Source organism: Elephas maximus, chromosome 1, assembly GCF_024166365.1.
Source record: "Elephas maximus indicus isolate mEleMax1 chromosome 1, mEleMax1 primary haplotype, whole genome shotgun sequence".
Taxonomy (NCBI): domain Eukaryota; kingdom Metazoa; phylum Chordata; class Mammalia; order Proboscidea; family Elephantidae; genus Elephas; species Elephas maximus.
Window position 1 is genome coordinate 46,389,312 of NC_064819.1, and position 22,200 is coordinate 46,411,511.

At 39.2% G+C, this 22,200-nt stretch overlaps 1 protein-coding gene and 1 non-coding gene across 3 annotated transcripts in view; one reads left to right on the plus strand and one right to left on the minus strand.

Moving 5' to 3' along the window:
• The window catches only part of CDYL (chromodomain Y like), a 248,882-nt gene that overhangs the window by 64,151 nt on the left and 162,531 nt on the right, over positions 1-22,200 (plus strand). The gene's annotated exons all lie outside the window — the stretch shown is intronic.
• On the minus strand, positions 12,710-12,816 carry TRNAL-CAA (transfer RNA leucine (anticodon CAA)). Its single transcript has 2 exons — positions 12,779-12,816; positions 12,710-12,755 (listed from the first exon to the last, which is right to left on the minus strand). It is a non-coding gene; the product is annotated as a tRNA-Leu (tRNA).

Sequence of the window (22,200 nt, forward strand, 5' to 3'; positions counted from 1 at the left end):
AGACACCAAAAACTGCTTCAGGCTAGTCCGTGAGTGAATTAGTTTTTTTGAGTAAATTTTACTTTACTTTTAGAACTTTAAAAATCAAATGTGATAACTCATGTCAGTCTAAATATCTTAGCAGTGAAGACGTATGTTCCGCTCCCATGGGGGAAAAAAAACGCTGGTCAGAGGAGAAAGGAACGTAATTAGTGTAAACAGGAAGGTGATGCTAGGACATGTGATTTGAATGAGGGAAATTTAATACAAAGAATTACTGTCTAGTAGAAGGTGGCTGACTACAAAAAGGAGGTAAAAGCAGACTAATGCATACAGGAGTGGAACTGCGGGAAGTAGCTACCACCTCTAGGCTAGAAAAAGAGAGAAGAGGAAGAGGGGCATCCAGCCCAGGGCTGAGATCCAGACTTCTGATGAGTGGATATGTTTGCCATACAACCTGCAGAGGCCAACAAAGCTGCCCAGGGGATGCCGAGGGTCAATGATCAGGAGCCCTGCGTGGGGAACAGCACACCAGAAGAAGCAAGAACTTTCTTCCTCCTTGCAGTGTCCCTCCTGCGCCCTCTACTGGCAGAGCCCATCACCAAGCCCCTGGCAAAGGAGACTGCAGTGTCCAGCTCCAGTGTCCACAGTGGGGACTGTGCGAGAGATGCCTTGTCCGTGTCGCTTTCAGAATGGGGTTTCTAACACTTACACTTGATTCTGGCATTCCCATGCTAAACTCTCTTAATGGCTGTCTTAGAATTTTTTTAAGACTAGTTTTAACTTTGGAATAATTTTAGGCTCCAGAAAATTTACAAAAATGACACAGCCTTCTAATATACCCTTCACCCACCTTAAACCAGGGAATTAATGTCTGAACAGAACCAGAGACTTTCTTCACATTTCACCAGCTCACTCACTAGTGTCCTTTTTCTGTCACAGGATCCAATCCCAGACCCTGCCTTGAATTCACTTGTCATGTCTCCTTGGTCTGTTCCAATCTGAGACAGTTCTTCAGTCTTTCCTTCTCTTTTATGACCTCGGAAATTTTGAGAGCACTATTCTGTTGATTTTGTCAAATGCCCTTCAGTTTGGGTTTGCCTCAGTGTTTTTTTGTGATTAAATTCAGGCTAGTATGTTTTGGGGCAAGAATTCCATAGAAGTGATGTGCCTTTCTCAGTGCACCCTGTTGGGAGGAGGGTCGTATGATGTTGTAACTGCTGACACTGATCCTGATCACTTGCTTAAGGTGCGGTGTCTGCCAGGTTTCTCTACTGTAAAAGGGCTGCCTTCTGCTTTGTAATTAATACATATTCAGAGAGAAGTAAGCTTGAGACTATTCTTTTCTCTCTCTTTAGAATATATATATACATATGTACATATATATACATACATACATATATATGCTGTCAAGTTGATACCCGCCTCATGGCAGCGCATGCACAACGGAACGTAACGCCACCTGTTTCTGTGCCATCGCCGTGATTGGACCATTGTGATCCGTAGGCTTTTCACTGGCAAGTTTTTGGAAGTAGATGTCCAAGGTTTTTTTCCCTAGTTCATCTTAGTCTGGAAGTTCCATCGAAACCTACTCACCATAGCAACATGCAAGCCTCCTCTGACAGACAGGTGGCAGTAACACAGGAGGTGCATTGTCTGGGAGTGGAACCCAGGTCTTCCACATGGAAGGTGAGACTTCTTCCAGTGAACCACCGCTGTGCAGGCACGCGCGCACACACGTATACTCCATGTATATGTGTATCTGTGTACTAGCTTTTTTTTTTTTTTGGTATTCACTAGTTCACTTGCTTAGTTACTTATATTTTTACTGACTTATTTTCTTTTTAATTCTGGGGTACTGCTGTTTTCTTGCTCAGATTGTTCTAACTTTGGACACTGCAAGTGCCTTCACATTGGTTCCTCTGTCCTTGCCATGCACCCCGCCCCCCCCCAACACTTCCTTATTTTTAGGCACCACAACATGCCATAGGCTCATTTTATATTTTCCTCACCCCAACCCTGGAACCAGTCACTTCTCCAAGGAGCCCTGCTTATTTTTATTGGAGGGTGCCATTTAGAAACACCGATCTGGGTGCTGGATGTGTTTTTGATGCTGGGGTGTCCTTGCTTCTAGGCCCTCCCAGTGGATAGAGCTGTGGGAATATATATGTGTGTACTAATCCACATAAACATACATCTTTATTTGTATCTCTGTATACACTTACTCCTCACTTATTGACCATTTCGTTATCTGACGTTTTGCGTTTACAGTAGTAAAAAAACTATGACTAATTTGCACATTAATGACGTGTGTGTGACAGTAAGAAACACTGAGGTGTGAGGCGAGAGTAATGCTGGCTGACAGTTAAGGTTGTGTCAGCTTGGCTGGGTCATGATTCTTAGTGGTTTGGCAGTTGTGTATGTTGTAATTTGGTAGTTAAATAATTATATAGTCACCCATTTTTGTTGTCTGATGTGATCATCCTCCGTTTTCACGTAATGCTGATTTTCGCACAATGACCTCGTCTTTAGAACCTTACCATGTTGATAAGTGAAGAGCGGGTGTATTTTAAAAACAAGAGTTCATACTGATACTTCCATTTCCAATCCAAAACTATAAGATTTGTTCTCACTTTGCACCTTTAAGCAAAAGTGTAACTTCTTTGTCTAACAGTGAGAAATCTGGTTGTCATTATTTGTAACACATTTATTTATTTAACCCTAGAATGCATATAGTTTCAGAACTGATAACCTATATGAGAAACAACGTTATTAACTAGAGCAGGAGTCAGGTCAAATCCAGCTTACCTCCTGTTTTATAAATAAAGTTTTATCGGAACACAGACATGCCCAGCCGTATTGTCCGTGGTGCTATGGTTGCTTCCTCGCTACAATGACAGAATTGAGTAGCTGTGACAGACTATGACAGACCTTACGACCTGCAGAACTGAAAATATTTATTGTTATAGGAGCAGTCTGCCGTCTGACTCTTCATAGGTAAAGGCTCTTTACAGGAAAATTTGCCACCTTGTGAATAACAGTACTGATTTTGTGTAGTTTCTTTTGTCCTTAGCCTTATAGTACCCTAGTCAAAATGCTGTGTTCAAAAGTCACTTTTTCTTTCCATTTCCTTCAGCTTGGTTATTTTATTTATTTGTAATACAGTTTGGCTTATTTGTTAGTTTGTGTTCCATATTTGATCCCCCCCACATCCTGGTTGGTAGTTTATTTTTTGGATATGTTAACCATTACTGTGGTTCTCAGAGAGCTGTATAAAAAAGGATACACTGATATGTCACTCCCTCCTCATCCCCATATCACCTTTCTTTCTACTCCTTTATCACCCACCCTATGTAAGCAACCACTCCTGAGTTTCTGGCTTGTCCTTCCTGTTTGTATTTTGCACAAATCAGATACGTGTATATTTTCTTATATCCTTTCTTTTTCATAAGAAAAGTAGCATGTTTTAGATACTGTTTTGCACTTTGCTGTTTTTTTTTTTTTTTTTACTTAACAGTACATCCTGGAAATCATTCTAAATAGTTAATGGGAGATAGTCCTCATTATTTTACACAGCTGCCTAAGACTATGGATGTAGCATAGTTTATTCAACCACTCTCCTGTATGTGGCCATTTAGGAGGTTTCCAGTATTTTGAAGTTGTAAACCATGCTGCAATGTGTAACCTTATGCACGTGTATTTTTGTATTGTTGGAGGGCCCTATCTTCAGGATAGCTTCCTAGGATTGGGATAGATGGGTCAACAGGTAAGTGCACATGTAATTTTGTTAGGTAATTTGTTAGACGAATTCTCAAAAAGGGTTGTCCCCATTTCTATCCCTGTCATTGTGTGAGAGTTTCTGTTTCCCCACAGCCTCCTCAATGGAATATATTGTCACATTTTCCCAGTTTTGCTCATTCGATAGGTGACAAATGTTGCCTCAGTGATTTTGACTTGAATTTCATATTTTTTCATGTTTGATCTCTCTTGTGATGTTTTTGACATTGATTTTTGATGTTTTTAACGTCTTGTGTGTGTGTGAAGTCTGTTCGTGTACTTTATTCATTTTCTGTCAGATTTCGCTCTTACAGCCTTCCATTTTTAACAGTTCTTTATATGGATTCCTGGTGGTGCAGTGTTTAAGTGCTAGGTCTGCTAACTAAAAGGTCTGCAGTTTGAATCCACCAGCTGCCCCTTGGAAGCCCTGCAGGGCAGTTCTTTTCTGTCCTATAGCATTGCTTTGAGTTGGAATCGACTCAACGATAACGAGTTTTTTTTTTTTTTTTAATATGGCAGGGATATTAGCTCTTTGTGGTATTTGTTGCAAATATTTTCTCCTAGCTTGTCATGTCTTTTCACTCTGCTTATGGTGTTTTTTTTTTTTTCCCCCTCAATGGCAACCCCTTGCCTCCAGGCTAGTGCCCTAACGCACATCTCTCTTAATGCAGGCTGGCTTACACTGTGCACCGCCCAGCTTCCACTTAGCAAGACTCAACTCAGGTGTCAGCACCAAGATGATTTCCCAACTAGAATGACTTAGTATAAAGAAAAGAAAAAACTCTGCCTTTTTCAGAGGGTGCTGCTTTTAAAAAAGTTGTTTGATCCTCACAGCACCCTTTAGTGACACCCTGTAATTATGTGACTAGTACTGGTTAGGTCAGAGTTTCTTTCACGTTTCATCAGTTGCTGTGTCTGTGTGGAGTCATTCACCATTGGTCTGGAGAACTAATAAAATCGCAGGTCACAGTGTTAACTTGAGTGGGCACTTAGTGCTGGTCAGTGCCCATCATGCCAGGTAAGATCAGCTACCGGGCAGCCAAGTGCCTGCAGTCAGTGAAGCTTAGGTGTCAGGGCGGCACCTCACTTCAAGGGCTAGCCCTGGCGACTTCTTTTTTACTTTTTATTGTGCTTTAAGTGAAAGTTTACAAGTCAAGCCAGTCTCTCACAATAAAACTTACATACATCTTGCTACATACTCCCAGTTGTTCTCCCCGTAATGATTCAGCCGGCTCCCCTCCACTCTCTCTTTTCGTGTCTGTTTCACCAGCTTCTAAACCCCTCTACCCTCTCATCTCCCCTCCAGGCAGGAGATGCCAACCTAGTCTCAAGTGCCCACCTGGTCCAACAAGCTCACTCCTCACCAGCATTTCTCTGCATCCCATTGTCCAGTCCAGTCTCTGTCTGAAGAGTTAGCTTTGGGAATGGTTCCTGTCCTGGGCCAACAGAAGGTCTGGGGGCCATGTCCACCGGGGTCCTTCTAGTCTCAGTCAGACCATTAAGCTGGTCTTTTTACAAGAATTTGAGGTTTGCATCCCACTGCTCTCCTGCTTCCTCAGGGGTTCTCTGTTGTGTTCCCTGTCAGAGCAGTCATCCGTTGTAGCTGGGCACCATCTAGTTCTTCTGGTCTCAGGCTTCTGGTTTACGTGGCCCTTTATGTCTTTTGGGCTCATAATTACTTTGTGTGCTTGGTGTTCTTCATTCTCCTTTGGTCCAGGTGGGTTGAGACCATTTGATGCATCTTAGATGGCTGCTTGCTAGCGTTTAAGACCCCAGACGCCACTCTTCAAAGTGGGATGCAGAATGTGTTCTTAATAGATTTTATTATGCCAGTTGACTTAGATGTCCTCCGAAACCATGGTACCCGAACCCCTGCCCCTGCTACACTGGCCTTTGAAGCATTCAGTTTATTCAGGAAACTTCTTTGCTTTTGGTTTAGTCTGGTTATGCTGACCTCCCCTGTATTGTGTGTTGTCTTTCCCATCACCTAAAGTAGTTCTTATCCACTGTCTAATTAGTGAATACCCCTCTCCCACCCCCCCTCCCTTCCCCCTCTCATAACCATCAAAGAATACTTTCTTCTCTGTTTAAACTATTTCTTGAGTTCTTGTAATAGTGGTCTTATACAATATTTGTCCTTTTGCAAGTGACTAATTTCACTCAGCATAATGCCTTCCAGTTCCTCCATGTTATGAAATGTTTCACGGGTTAATCGCTGTTCTTTATTGATGCGTAGTAGTTCATTGTGTGAATATACCATAATTTATTTATCCATTCATCTGTTGGTGGGCACCTTGGTTGCTTCGATGTTTTTGCTATTGTAAACAGTGCTGCAGTGAACATGGTGTGCATATATCTGTTCGTGTAAAAGCTCTTATTTCTCTAGGATATATTCCAAGGAGTGGGATTGTAGGATAGTATGGTAGTTCTATTTCTAGCTTTTTAAGGAAGCGCCAAATCAATTTCCAAAGTGGTTGTAGTGTTTTACATTCCCACCAGCAGTGTATAAGTGTTCCAATCTCTGTACAATCTCTCTAACATTATTTTGTGTTTTTTGGATTAATGCCAGCCTTGTTGGAGTGAGATGGAATCTCATTGTAGTTTTGATTTGCATTTCTCTAATGACTTGACGGCACTGGGTTTTTTTTTTAATGGCTAATGATTGTGAGCATTTCCTCCTGTATCTGTTAGCTACATGAATGTCTTCTTTAGTGAAGTGTCTGTTCATATCTTTTGCCCATTTTTTAATAGGGTTGTTTGTCTTTTTGTAGTTGAGTATTTGGAGTATCATGTAGATTTTAGAGATCAGACGCTGATCGCAAATGTCATAGTTAAAAACTTTTTCCGAGTGTGTAGGTAATCTTTTTACTCTTTTGGTGAAGTCTTTGAATAAGCATAGGTGTTTGATTTTTAGGAGCTCACAGTTATCTAGCTTTTCTTCTGTATTGTTAGTAATGTTTTGTATACTGTTTATGCCATGTGTTAGGGCTCCTAACATTGTCCTTATTTTTTCTTCCATGATTTTATCGTTTTAGATTTTATATTTAGGTCTTTGATCCACTGTGAGCTTGTTTTTGTGGCCTGGCAACTTCTTAATAGTCGGCTTATATAGAAGGGACATTTGTGGATGCTTATTAATTCATCAGTAGGTAAGGAGGATTTCTTCTGGATTAATTAGTAAGAAAATGAGTTGTAGATAAAGCATAGTAGCCATGTAAAAGACTCCTAATTTATACTGCATGGATATTCATATAGAAATGTCAGTTGTTTATTTTTAATTAACTAGACTTAAAACATTTAAATAAAAATAGAATACTCAATTTAAAATAGTGTTTTAAGAAGCACCTCTGCTTTAGTAATGGACTGTTGCCACCAGCTTCTCAGTTAACTTCCTCAGCTCCTGTTCTCCTCAGGCCAGTTACTGGTTATTGTTTGAGAGGCAGAGCTGGCCAACCTTAATTGAACCTCTTGGTGTACTTGCCACTACGAGATTCCCAGAATTTAGTAACTGTATACTCACAAGTGATCTATATGGAAAAGTACTCAAATACAGTATTCTTGTAAAAGAAATTAAAATGTTATAAAAAAGGCTGATGCCTCTTTGACTTCTCTTCATGATCTCACACGTCTGTTGTCTTCCGTCCTGTTTTCCACTCCATTGACCACTGGTGTGGTCTAGTCTGGAGCCTTCCAGATCATCTTCTGTGCTCTTGCTCTTCAGTGTGGCTCCTGGACTACCAGCGTCTGCATCTTAAGGGAGCTCGTTAGAAAAACAACCTCAGGCAACACCCCAAACCTGTTGAATCTTAATCTGCATTGTAACAAGATCAAGTGGTGATTTGTACATGCATGATTTTTGTATACATGCATTCATTAACCTAGAAAATGCTTCCATTGTGTGTTTGAAATTTATACAAAAGGTATATTCCTATAAGTTTTTCTGATCAACGAGATGCCTTAGAAGACTTCTAAAGGTCTCTTCGTGTTGGCGTACATGGACTTGTCTTATTCATTTCTTAGCTGCCTCCTGGCCTGTCTTCTTGTGGTGTGAATATACTAGTCCCCACTGAAGGACATGGAAACCCTGGTGGCATAGTGGTTAAGAGCTACAGCTGTTAACCAAAAGTTTGGCACTTCAGATCTACCAGGTGCTCCTTGGAAACCCTATGGGGCAGTTCTACTCTGTCCTTTAAAGTTGCTATGAATCGGGATTGACTCAAAGGCAAATGGGTTTGGTTTGGTTTTTTATTGAAGAACATTAAGGTGGTTGCAGTTTGGCGAGGTATTTTTTTGTTTTTTTTTTTTTTTTTGGAGAATTAAGATGCTGCAGTGGACTGTCCAGGGTGTATCTTGTACACAGGTACAAGTGAAATTGTCAGATGGAAGGGGTGGACATTTTTAATTTAACCAAAACCAAACCAAATCTGTTGCCATTGAGTTGCTCCATAGAGTTTCCAAGGAGTGCCTGGTGGATTTGAGCTGCCAGCCTTTTGGTTAGCAGCTCTTAACTGCTATGCCACCAGGGTTTAAGATCCTGCTAAATGGCCTACAAAGTGGACTGTATCCGTTTGTACTCCCAGCTATTAGACATTAGTACAGTTGTCTACTGTGTTCATTAGTACAGTTGTCTGCTCTGACACTTTAAAGTAAATAGTATTTAACATTTAAAACTCTTTGTGCATCTAACGGGGAAAAAGATGTTGTTTTAATTTAAATTTCCCCAGTTAACCATTGAAATTGAGCACCTTTTGGTAATCTTGTTAACCATTTGTGTTTATTTTTTTGAATTGTTATACATTTTGCTCACTTTTCTATTGAGTATTTGACTTGCAGAAGTTTGGATACTAATCACTGAACTTATGTCATATAAATATTTCTCTTTTTCCCCATTTTCTTTGGTTTGTTTTTTCCCTGTATTTTCTTGTAACGCAGCTGCAGTTTTGTTTAGTATGTTTAGGTCTTTAATTTGGAATTGTTTTTGTAAGGAGTGCAAGGTTGGGGGTCTAACTTAATTTTCCCCAGAAGAATTCCCAGTTACCACAGTAACATTTATTTCATCTCCCTGTTGATTTTTAAATGTTTCCTGTCATATGTGAATTAATAAATGATACAAGTGTATGTGAATGTTTGTATGTTGTGTGTGTGTGTGTTTTCTTGGACTCTTTTTTCCTCTCCTCATGATGAGTTTATATATTTCTTATTCCTTTTTTTATTTTATTTTTTGTGAAAATATAGACAGCAAAATCTGCTCCCGTTCCACAGTTTCTAGATATATAATGTCCATTGACATTGGCTACATTCTTCACATTGTGTGACCGTTCACCTTATTTTTGTTGTAGTTGTTTCACTTCTACTTACTTAATCTTCCTGCCACCCAACCTTCTCATCTATGCTTTAAAATAGCTGTTGACTCTTTGGTCTTATATACCCACATACACCCAGTGCCGTTGAGTCGATTCTGACTCACAGCAACACTATAGGACAGAGTAGAACTGCCCCATAGAGTTTCCAAGGAGTGCCTGGTCTTATATAGTTTTTTGTTTAAACACAATACTTTTGGGGCTAAACTGTTAAAGGTGACTTCAGGAGATGGTTTCAATTCAGGGTTTGAAGAGCAACTCAGGGCCATAGTCTGGGGTACTCTTCCAGCTTCATTAGGTCCAGTAAGTCTGTATTCTTTAAGAATTTAAAGTTCTTTTCCACATTTTTCTCCCTTTTTATCAGAATTCATCTGCTGTGTTCCTGATCAGAACATTCATTTGTGGTAGCTGGGCACCGTCTAGTTCTTCTGGTCTCAGAGTGGTGGAGGCAGTGGTTCATGGAGATGGTTAGTCTTATAGTCCAGTTCCTTTTCTGATTCTTGAGTTACCTTCTTTCTCTTTTGTTCCAGATGAGTAGAGATCAATAGTTGTATCATGCGTGGCCACTTGTAAGCTTTTAAGATTGCACACATTACTTACCATACTGGGAGGTAGGATATAAACTTCAAGAACTATATTCTGCCAATTGACTGGATTGTCCCAAGAGACCACACCCCTAAGCCCCCAAACCAAGAGAACTAACGCCTTGACTTGATTGGCTATGTCTAATTAGTATTTGTAGCCACTTCTCCCCCTGCCCCCTTTTTTGTTTTGGTTGTTATTGCTGCAAAACCATACACAACCTAGCATTTACCCATTCATTCCTTTTCCCTATGTACAGCGTATTGACATCAATTACATCAGTCATGTTGTGTAAACTTCACCCATATTTGGTTCTGCCTTTCTCATCTCTATAAACAAAAAGTGATTACTACCTAGGGAGTACTTTTCCCTCCCCGCTTCACCTCCTCCACCTCTGGTAACTGCTAATGAGCATTAGTTTCTGTCATTTTGTAAAAGTGGGAACATACGATATTTTTTTGTAATTGACTTGTTTTGCTCAACATAATGTCCAGGTTCATCCATGTTGTAAAATGTTTCCAGAACTCATTTTCTTTATCAGTGAGTAGTATTCCATTGTACGTATGTGCCACATTTTACTTGTCCATTCAACCACTGATGGACACTTGGTTGTTTCCATCTTTTTTTTTTTTTTTTTACTGGGAATAGTACTGCAGTGAACATAGGTTGGCATATGTCTGTCACTTCTGTTAGATCCGTAGGTAGGGTATATACCTAGCAGTGGGATTGCGGGGTTATACGGCAGCTTTACCTCTAGTTTTGAGGAACTACAAAACTTTTCTACAATGGCTGTACCATTTTGCATTCCCACCACATCCTCTTATTTCTAATTTCTCCACATCCTCTCCAGTACTTGTTAGTTTTATTTTTTTCCCTTAGACATCCTAATGGGTGTGAAATGGTATTTCATTGTGGTTTTGATTTGCATTCACCTGGTGGCTGATGGCATTGAGCATCTTTTCATGTGTCTGCTCGTCATTTGAATATCCATTTTGGGGAAGTGTCTCTTGATGTTTTGCCTAGTTTTGATTGGGTTATTTGTCTTTTTATTGTTAAATGGTAGAAGTTTTATATGTATTTTAGATATTAGACCCTTATTGGTTATATCATTTCCAAAGAGTTTTTCCCAGTGTATAGATAAAGTCTTTTGATGAGTATAAGTTTTTAACTTTTATGAGGTCCCGGTTATCTGTTTTGTTTTCTGTTGCTCATGAATTTGTTGTCGTGTGATTATTTGTCACTGAAAAAAATTAGGTTCCAAAACTTTGCTCCTATATTTTCTTTAAAGAATTTTATGGTTTTAGATTTAACATGTAGATCCTTGATCCATTTTGAATTAGTTTTTGTGTATGATGTGTGAGATGGATCTTGTTTGATTTTTCTGCACATGGAAATCCAGTTTTGCCAGCACCATTTATTGACGAGACTGTCCTTCTCCATTGAATGGATTTGGCTCCCTTGCCGAAAATCAACTGACGAGAGATGGTTGGGTATTTCTGGGTTTTCAATTCTATTCCATTGGTCTATGTGTCTATCATTAAACCAGTACCAGGCTGTTTTGATGACTGTAGCTGTGTAATATGTTTTGAAGTCAGGAAGTGTGAGGTCTCCTACTTTGTTCCTCAGAATTGCTTTGGCTATTTGGGTCTCATGTATTTCCATATAAAATACAGGATTAGTTTTTCAGTTTTGGTAAAGAATGCTGCTGGAATTTTGATCAGGATTTTGTTGTGTCTGTAGATTGCTTCGGGTAGTATTGACATCTTGACTATATTAAGTCTTCCAACCCATGAGCATGAAACCTTTTTCTTTCTATTTAGGTCTTCTTTAGTCTCTTTCAGCAGTTATAATTCTCATAGTATAAATTTTTCATATCCCTGGGTAAATTTATTACTGTTTTATTCTCTTAAATGCTGTTTTAGTTATCTAGTGCTGCTATAAAAGAAATACCATAAATGGGTGGATATAACAAACAAATTTATTTTCTCATAGTTTTGGAGGCTAGAAGTCTGAATTCAGAGCACCAGTTCTAGGGAAAGGCTTTCTTTCTCTGTCAGCTCTGAAGGAAGGTTCTTGTCTCTTCTGAGCTTCCCCTCCTGGGCAATCTTCCTGTGGCTTGGTATCTCTTTTCCCCATCTCTGCTTGCTAGCTTGCCTTTACTCTCTTTAATATCTCAAAAGTTTGACTCAAGATAACCTTACACTCATCCTGTCTCATTAACAGCCCATTCCCAAATGGGATTATAACCACAGGCATAGAGGTTTGGAATCACAGTACGTATTTTTGGGTGACACAATTCAATCCATAACAGATGCTATTGCAAATGGAGTTGTTTTCTTCAGTTTCCTTTTCAGATTTTTCCTTGCTGGCATACAGAAACCCAGCTGATTTTTGTGTGTTGACCTTGCGTAGTACAACTTTGCTAAGTTCCTCTATTAGTTCTAGTAGCTTTTTAGTAGATTCTTTGGAATTTTCCATATGTAGGATCATGTCATCTGCAAATACAGTTTTACCTCTCCCTTTCTGGTTTCCTTTTATTTCTTTTTATCGCCTTATTGCTCTGACTAGGCTTTTAGGTACAATATTAAATAGAAGTGGTGAGAGTGGATGTTCTTGTCTTGTCCCTGTTTTCAAGGGGAACGTTCTCAGTATTTGCTTTTTAGTAAATTTCACATTTATTTGATAGGAAATTTAAAATCAGCTTGTCAATTCCTGTGGAAAAAATTTTTTGAGGTTTTCTTAGGGGGTGGAGATTATATTGAATTTTTAGATTAATTGAGGACAATAGATATGTTTAACTGTTGAACCTTCTGATATTTATGAATATGGTGTTTCTGTAAGACCTTCAGTAGAGTTTTATAGTCAGTTGTGGATGTATATAACTCGTTGCCACTGAGTCAGTTCTGACTCATAGCAACCCTATAGGACAGAGTAGAACTGCCCCATAGTTCCTAAGGTTCCTGGTGGATTTGAACTGCCACTATGCCACCAGGGTTTCCCCAAAACTAGTGTGTCAGAAGTGGGATTCGAACCCACACCTCCATTCGGAGACCAGAATCCTTGATGTAGAGGAAGCCAAGCTTGAGTCTGGAGCCTTAGACCACTCGGCCATCCTTACACCCATGTACATATATATGTATTTGTATAAATATACGTGTGTCACATACTATAGTTTAGTCTGTTTTTTGTTAGGTTTATTGTCAGGTAGCTATTACGATTGCCGACATACAGGAAAACTATTAGATTTTTTTGATACGTTAATCTTATACCTGTTTCCTTTGTTGAACAATAATTAGTTTTAATTATCAGTTAGATCTCTTGGACTTTTTGAGTAGACAGTCATACAACTTGTCATTCATTATGGTTTTACACTTATTTCAAATAGTACTTATACATGGATTTTAGTTTCTTGCCTGATGTACACTAGAAATTTCCAGGGCAATGTTGGATAGTAGCATGCTAGACAACATCTGTGTTGTCTTCCTCACCTAACATTTCACCATTAAAGTGTGGTAATTTCTTGTAGTAGATATTTTTCTATCTAGTGTTGCTAGCTAAGAGGTCTTTATTTTTAAAATCATAAATGAATTTTAATTTTATGGTATACTTTTTCAGCATGCATTAGTGTTAAGTTTTCTCCTCCATCTGGTAATACAGTGATAGATTTTCTAATACTGAATTATTCTGGTATTCCTGGGACAAATCCTACTTGGTCTCTGTTTATTCTTTTGCCACTAGTGGGTTTCCTAAATTTTATATGATAAGCTATTCTGGTTTGGTTTTGGTATTAGAATGCAACTATTTGTTTCTTGAATTTTTGCTTCTACCGATACCTCCCATTGTCGTCAAGTTGATTCTGACTCTTAGTGACAGAGTAGAACTGCCCCATAGGGCTTCCAGGGAGCGCCTGGAGATTTCAAACTGCTGACCTTTTCATTAGCAGCCGTAGCTCTTAACCACTATACCACCAGGGTTTCCTTTTGGCTTCTAGATATATACAAAAACCAAAACCCAAAGCTGTTGCTGTAGAGTTAATTCTGACTCATAGCAACCCTAGAGGGCAGAGTAGAACTTCCCCATAGAGTTTCCAAGGAGCTGATGGTGGATTCAAACTGCCAACCTTCTGTTTAGCAGCTGAGCTCTTAACTACTGCATCACCAGGGCTCCCAAGACCTCTAACTAGACTTAATAACCAGCAGGCCCCAAAGATGAAGTACGGAGTGTGACCTAGGAGGAGGAATGCTGCACTCCAAAAGAACTGTTTGACTTTTCTAATATGTACAAGCAGAAAACTGGGGAATATGTGTGGGAATGGCTATTAAGGGTGTGGGAAAATGGTGCAAGGAACATGAAGTGGGATCAGTCAAAGTTTATCGATATGGGACCACTAAGCACAGAGTCTTCATTCAGTGTTTCAGATTAAGAGGTTAGGAATGGATCTGATAGTTTATTTGGTTGAATTGCTGAAGCATGCACTATGTGGTGGCATATGATAAATCAAGCTGAAGTACCAAACCTGCCTTGGTGGACTGTAGGAAAAGGTGTCTAAAGGCTTAGGGAAATTAGGTTAATACATTGGACCTCCTCTGTCATGAAAAGGACAATGTTTTGTTTTTACTGGAATAGACACTACTCTGGACATGGATTTGCCTTCACTGCAAGCAATGCTTCTGCCAAAACTACCGTCCATGGATGTATAGAATGCCTTATCCACTGCCATGGTATTCCACACAGCATCACCTTGGACTCACTTCATAGCAAATGAAGTGCAGCAGTGGGCCCATCCATACTCATGGAATTCACTGGTATTACCATATTCCCCTAAACTACTGTCCAGTATATGATGATGTTTCTCCCGTAGCCAGGACTCATGGGTCTCGGAATCAAGGGGTGAAAATGGAGTGGCACCACTCAGTATTACCCCTAGTGACCCACTTGCAAAATTTTTGCTTCCTATCTCCGTGTCCCTGTGCTTTGCATGTCTAGAGGTCTTAGTTCCAAAGGAAGAAATGCTCCAACGCATTACTGATTCCATTGAACTGGAAGTTAAGAATGCCACCTGGCCACGTTGAGCTCTTTAGGCCTCTGGATCAACAGGCAGAGAAAGGAGTTACCATATTGTCTGGTGTGATTGATCCTGATCACCAAGAGGAAATTCGGTTGATATTACATAATGGAGGTAAAGAAGAGCGTGTCTGGAATGCAGGAGATCCATTAGGATGTTTCTTAGTACTACCATGCCCTGGGATTGAAGTCAGTGGAAAACTACAGCAGCCCAATTCTGGCATGACTACTTATGGCCCAGACTCTTCAGGAATGAATGTTTGGGTCACCCCACCAGGCAAAGAACCACGACCAGCTGAGGTGCTTGCCGAGGGTAAAGGGAATATGGAATAGGTGGTGGAAGAAGGTGGTTCTGAATACCAGCTATGACCTTGTGACCAGTTGCTGAAAGGAGGACTGTTGTTCTGACAAGTATTTCTTCCTTGTATGTGTATGTGAAATATTTTTTGTTTTCCTCACTTATAAAATATAAACAGGGCTAGTGTGTTTTCGGTTGTACACATTAGTCATATCATGTTAGGATCAAGTATGACTTTGTAATTATTATTTAGAGATTTTGTATGGTTTAAGAGATACGTACAGGTGCCAGGTTGTCAAGGGGTGGACTGATGGTTAAGGTTGTGTCAACTTGCATGGGCCATGAACCTCCTTGGTTTGGTAGTTGTGATGTAGCTTGTCAGTTACCTCCGTTACAAGATCTGATATAATGTAATCTCTTCCATGATGTGATCTGCTGTGAGCAGCCAGTCAGTTTAAAGGGAATTGCCTTTGAGGTATGGCCTGCATCCAGTATATATGGACGTTCTGGCAAAGCTCGCTGGCTTTTGCTCAGTTCTGGATCCTGCATTCAGCTCGTCATCATCTGAACTCTGGCTTTTGGGCCTTGAGCCAGCTTCCTGCCATTATACCTGAGGATCTTGGATTTGTCATCCACTGTAGCTACGTGAGTGAGAAGCCTCCAGCTTGATGCCTAACTCATGGACTTCAGACTTTCCACTCTCTACAATTGTGTGAACCGTTTCCTTGATATAAATATCTCCCTCTTCCCCCTCTATGTGTATATATATATACACTTCACTGGTTTTGCTTCTCAAGAAAACCCAGCCTAAGACAGCGTATGTATATTTATGTAAGTGTGTGTATATGTGATAGATAGGGTATTTAAAATATTCATTAGAAGTTCACATATAGCTATGTGGTTTTTTCTTTTAGAATTTAGTGGGATTTTGCATATTTCATTACATCGTCTATTAATACATATCAGTCTATCCTGTTATTACTAGTGTGAATATAGTGTGATTTATTTTGCTGTTTATCTTTTGACATTTAGATCATTTAAATTTTTCAAAGTAGATTTATTGCATCAAAAGTGTACACATTTAAACATTCTTGATGTCAGCTTCCAATCTTTATTTGTTCATACTAACAGATTGTCTGTTTTCCTGAATTCATATCAACAGTGGTCATTATCAGCTTTTAAGTTTTGATGATCTAACGGACAAAAATTGGTATATGATTGTCTTAAGAGTGAGACTTAACTTCTTTTTTGGTTATTTTAGTTTTTTTTTTTTTTTTTGATAGTTTTCCTAATGTTAATATTCTTTTTTCTTATTAGTCCGTAGATGCTCTTCATGTTATAAGTAGTAACTATTTGTTGTATATGTTGACAGTGTTCTCTCCTAACTTTAAAAAATACAACTTTTGCTGTATTTTTAATATCAGCTTTTTGTTCATGGCTTTTGGCTTTTGTGTCTTTGTTACGAAGTCCTTTCCTATTTTAACACTATCAACATCCTGTATTTTCTTCAAGTATTTTTATAGTTTTGATTTTTTTTAGTTAGCTTTTTCTATTAGAGAATATTGTTTACAGTTTTGGGGCCTATGGATTGAGCTTTAAATATTTTTCCTTATGAACTAGCCAGTTGTCCCAACTGACCTTATAGAATGTTCCATGCTTTCCCCTGTTTGAAAACTGTACCAATTTGCACAGAATAAATTTCTGTATATGTCTGGAGTTTCTCTTCCATTCAATTGAACAGTTGATCTTTTCTGTCACAGAGTTTTAATTACTGTAGCTTTAGAGTGTGTTTTGATAATGTCGTATGCAAGTCCCCTCACTCTCACCCCTTCTTGTTCTTTTTTGTCAGATTTTTCTTGGCAATTTTTTGTGTATGAAGAATTTTATTTTGGATTTTGATATGAAAATATGAATGTCTCTGTGAAATTAATACTTACCAAAGACTGTTTTCCACATGTTAGATATTATTTTAAGTGCTTTGCAAATATTGCTGTGAGAAGCGATTACGCCTTCATTTCTCAGTGAGCAAAAGGTTGTGTTGTTGCTAGGAGCCATTGAGTCAGTTCTGACTTAAAGCCACCCTATGTACAACAAAACAAAACACTGCTCTGTCTTGTGCCATGCTCAGAATTGTTGTTATACTTGAGCCCATTGTTGCAACCACTGTATCAATTCATCTTATTGAGGATCTTCCTCTTTTTCACTGAACCTCAACTTTCCAAGCATGATGCCCTTCTCCAGGGACTGGTCCCTCCTGTTAACATGTTCAAAGTATATGAGACGAAGTCCTGTCATCCTTGCTTCTAATGAGCATTCTGGCTGTACTTTTTCCAAGACAGATTTGTTTGTTTTTCTGGCAGTCCATGGTATATTCAGTGCTCTTCGCCAGCACCCTAATTCGAAGGTGTCAGTTCTTCTTCAGTCTTCCTTATTCATTGTCCAAATTTCACATGCATATGAGGCAGTTGAAAACAGCATGGCTTGGTCAGCACACCTTAGTCCTTAAAACGACATCTTTGCTTTTTAACAGTTAAAAGAGGCCTTTTGCAGCAGATTCGCCGAGTGCAATCTGTTGCTTGATCTCTGGACTGCTTCTTCCATGGGCATAGATTGTGGATCCAGGTAAAATGAAATTCTTGACAACTTCAATTTTTTTTCCATTTATCATGGTCTTGCTTTTTGGTCCAGTTCTGAGGATTTTTGTTTTCTTTATGTTGAGGTGTAATCCATACTGAAGGGTGTAGTCTTTGAGCAAAAGGTTATCTTTATCAAGTGACCTTATGGTGAAATAATAACAAGCCAAAACTATATATTTTAGTAGAGACAGTAAAAAAAAAAAAAAAAAAAAATTTTTTTTTCTTTTTCTTTTTTTTTTTTTTACAGACTGTATTTATATAGTGTAGGTGGAGAAAGAGCAGGGTTCAGGTCTCATCCCCTCCAGGTATGCACCCGTTCTGCTACACCCACATTTAACTTGGTTGATATTATATGTTTTTGGTCTGCTTTTTACAAATCATGAGTATTCCCCATATCATTAAAATAGCTTTATAAATATAAATAATAAATGTTTAATATACCACTTGTCCTAGTGTTTCAAAATCTCCTTACCTCTGTGTGATGATAGCTTCATGGATAAGAATCAGCAAAAACTGATTCCTAGAAGGCGGAGATCAGTCATATCCCTGTTTTTGCACTTCTCTATCATCTGTAACATCAGCTGCCCACACAGCTTGCTTGTGCATGAGCACACTTTCTCTCTGTTTCTAGCCATCCAGGGCTAGGTAAGACCTTATTAGTTAAGAGGACACTGTCCTTGGGTTTCTTAATTTGCTGGAATGACTCACAGAACTCACAGAAGATATTATTAGGACTAGGGGTTGTAGTATAGTGAGGATATAAAGAAGGATCATCGTAAGGAAGAGATGCACAAGCAAGGTCTGAGAGCGTTCCCAGCATGAAGCTGCCGTGTCTCAGAGAGGGCACATCATCCTTCTCCACCAGCCAGGAAGTCTCTGAGCCTTTGTGTTCCACGCTTTTATTGGCCAGTCCTGCATGACAGGCTGAACCATGCGTTCTTTGGTTAGTTGACATTGGCGTCCCAGGTGGGTCTTTTCTGGTCTACCTAGCCCCAGTTCATCTACACAAATCTCAGGTGTGCCCCGAAGCCCCAGACCAAGGCGCTCCAGTTACTCCAAGGATTATTTCTCAGAACCGAGAAAAAAGGCCATTTGAATTTAAGGTAAAGTAAGGTCCTTTACTCCCCACCTCATAGGCATTTTATTTTTTAAATTACGGTTTTCTTTTGTAACTGTGATACATGCAAAAGAATATGTCACAAGAGAGTCACAGAGCATAACAATGAGAACAGCACATGGAAACCAACCCAAGTCAAGTGGATACTCATGCATCAATCTGTGTGCTTTCTCTATAGGTATTTAATTGCAGTTGCACAGTTATAAGTAATACCGTAACCTATCTGCTTCCCTCCCCTTTTTAATATATATATATATTTTAAATACTCGGTTTTGGGTTTTATTTTTAAATACAGTGACATTAGTGGATCAGAAACCATGGACATTCTAAGCTTTTGTTGGCCAACTCCCACCAGCAATATCTGAGGGACCATTCTAGCATTCCCTCACCAGCATTGAGTATTATACTACAAAGCAAAATTAAAAACTTAGTAGCTCATTTGATAGAAAAAAATTACTTTTTAATTTGTGTTTCTTACATCACTAGAGGCTAAGTGGTTTTAAAATTTTTGTTAGCCCTTTTGTAGTTAGATTAAAAATTTTTGTATAACTCAGGATATTCAGGATATTTACCTTTTGGGACAAATATTTTCTCAATTTGTTATTTTCTTTATATTTCTGTGCTTTTCATTTATCTGCATTTTGCTTTTTAAAATGTAGGCAGGTCCATTGGCCTTTCTCTTTATTACTTGAACTTAGTTTGTTCCCAGGTGTAAGGTTAGTATTTTTAGCATTTTGAACTTTCATGTTACTTTACCTATCTGGAATTTATTTTGGTCTGTGTTGTGTCTTGAGCATCTAAGTCTCATGCTCAGCTAATATTTCCGTTGTCATTTGTGATTCATCGTGTCTGCTTATCACAAGTTTAAACTTCTGTGTATGCTGGGATCTGTTTTGGACTGGATTATAAATCAGACCTAGATGAATTTTTCCATGGAGTCCCATTTCTTGGGATAAAAAATTACTCCAAAGAAACTATGAAACTATCTTTTTGATATTGAAAACATTTAAGTATTGGTAATTCTTATTTTTCTGAGAAAAATTACATTTTCTCAGGCTTTATATTCTTGAGCAAACTAGTAGCTAAGCATCAGAATTTAAAATAGAAAACACAGAAGAAAGGGACTGGATGGTGTAAAGGATACTGGTAGACCTGCTAAGAAGGGTCATTTGTTCCTAGGAGAGGCAAAGATTTTTGGATCCCTTTTAAGGAATGTTTGATACTGTCTTCCTGGGATATGTTATGTTTGTATTTCTTGGTGTATAGCTGAATTAGGCTGCAGCCTTTTGCTCTTGATTGTGTGGGCAGTGGGGACGTTATAATTTTGGGTGGGTAGTAAAGTTGGAGATGTATGTTCACTAGTAATAAGATTTTGGAAACTGAGCTGTAATGTATTTGCCTTCCATGAGCAAGCAGGCTTTTCTTTTATTGGTGCCCTGTTTTTTCTACTTAAGTTCTGCTCATGCTACTTTATCCAGGGGCTTTTATCACTAGAATATTGTTCCTTCTTCAGGAGGGAAGCACAGTTGTATTCCTTAGTCAAAATGCTAGCTTGGGAAGGTTTAGAAGCCAACTGTTAACACAGGCATTTAGCATTAAAATTGGGGACTTAAAAATCATGTTAACCCAAGTATTATTATTTTACTCGGTGACTGGGCATAGGCTTGTGGACTCCTTTTTTTTTTTTTTTCGTTTTCCCTTTTTTGTCAAGGACTGACCCTTCTCCCCCTTTAAGTCCTCATGTCTGTTTTGAACGTTAAGGTGAGTACTATATAACTTACCATGTTTGCTGTGTAAGCTTCTGTAAGTTGGGAATTCTTCTAGTGTTGGGAATTTGCATATTTTCCATTAATGTAAATCTACATATACCTTGGTAATAAAAGCATCACCTGGATTTTTCTTTTTTTTAAAAGACCTTCTGTTTTTTGTGTAGCTCCTCAGAACATTTTCTGAATAGGAGTGTTACTCATATATGTTGATTTGGTAATGTTTTGTTAATAATCGATTAATAAAAGCACAGAATTACACTTGCTAATCTGTGGGTCTAGAACTTCCTTCATTAAGATTTTCCCCGGCTTAGGTGTTCAGGCTGGAAGATGACATGATCTTTTCATAGTCCAACACTGGACTGGTGGAAGAAGGTGAGGCCAGAGGATTTGCCTGGAGTCACACATCTGTTTGTTCACTGGTCAGGTTGAGACCCCAAACCAAAAAAACCCAAACCCATTGCTGTTGAGTCGATTCCAACTCATAATGACCCTACAGGACAGAGTAGAACTGCCCCATAGGGCTTCCAAGGTTATATATCTTTACAGAAGCAGACTGCCACGTCTTTCTCTGCAGAGTGGCTGGTAGATTCGAACCGCTGACCTTTCGGTTAGCTGAGTGCTTAACCATTGTGCCACTGGTTGAGGCCAAGCCTAGCTATTCCAACTTTCACTTAATGACTTGTCTACCAGACAGTGGTGGCTTCTGCCTTTTATTTCTGGGTTAGTAACCACCGCCACGCTTGGGAATTTGCTCTACATTAGCCACAGCCCATCATGACCACACCATGAGGTTGAGGTGTCTGTAGCTTATAGATATGAACTTAAGATCACAGAGGTTACACATGGTGCATTTCTTCCTTGATCTCTGCCTCTTCTCTCATCTCTTGCCTCATAACCTGGTGGAGCAGTTTGCCCACCAGGGGACATGTGGCAATATCTGGAGACATCTTTGGTTATCATGACTGTGAGGAGTGGATCTGGCATCTAATGGGTAGAGGCCTGGGATGTTGCTATCCACAGAAAAGCCCCAAAACAGAGAAGTATCCGGCTGAAAGTGTTAGTAGTGCTGAGGCCGAGAAGCCCTGATTTATGAGAATGTCCTTGGAAGCAAGGATGACTAGACTTCATGTCATGTACTTTGGACATGTTATTAGGAGGGACCAGTCCTTGGAGAAGGACATCATGCTTGGTAAAGTAGAGGGTCAGCAATAAAGAGGAAGACCCTCAATGAGATGAATTGACACAGTGGCTGCAACAGTGGGCTCGAGCATAACAATAATTGTGAGAGTAGTGCAGGACTGGGCAGTATTTGATTCTGTTGTACATAGGGTCACTATGAGTCAGAACCAACTCGACAGCAGGTAACAACAACAACAGTGGTGACGGTAAGGTGAATACACAAAAGCTCTTAGCACTACAATACAGGTAGTCTCCACTTATGATGGTACAACCATCTTTTTTTTTTTTTTAAATCTTATCTATACTGGAAACCCTGGTGGTGTAGTGGTTAAGTGCTATGGCTGCTAACCAAAAGGTTGACAGTTTGAATCCACCAGGCGCTCCTTGGAAACTCTATGGGGCAGTTCTACTCTGTCCTCTAGGGTTGCTATGAGTTGGA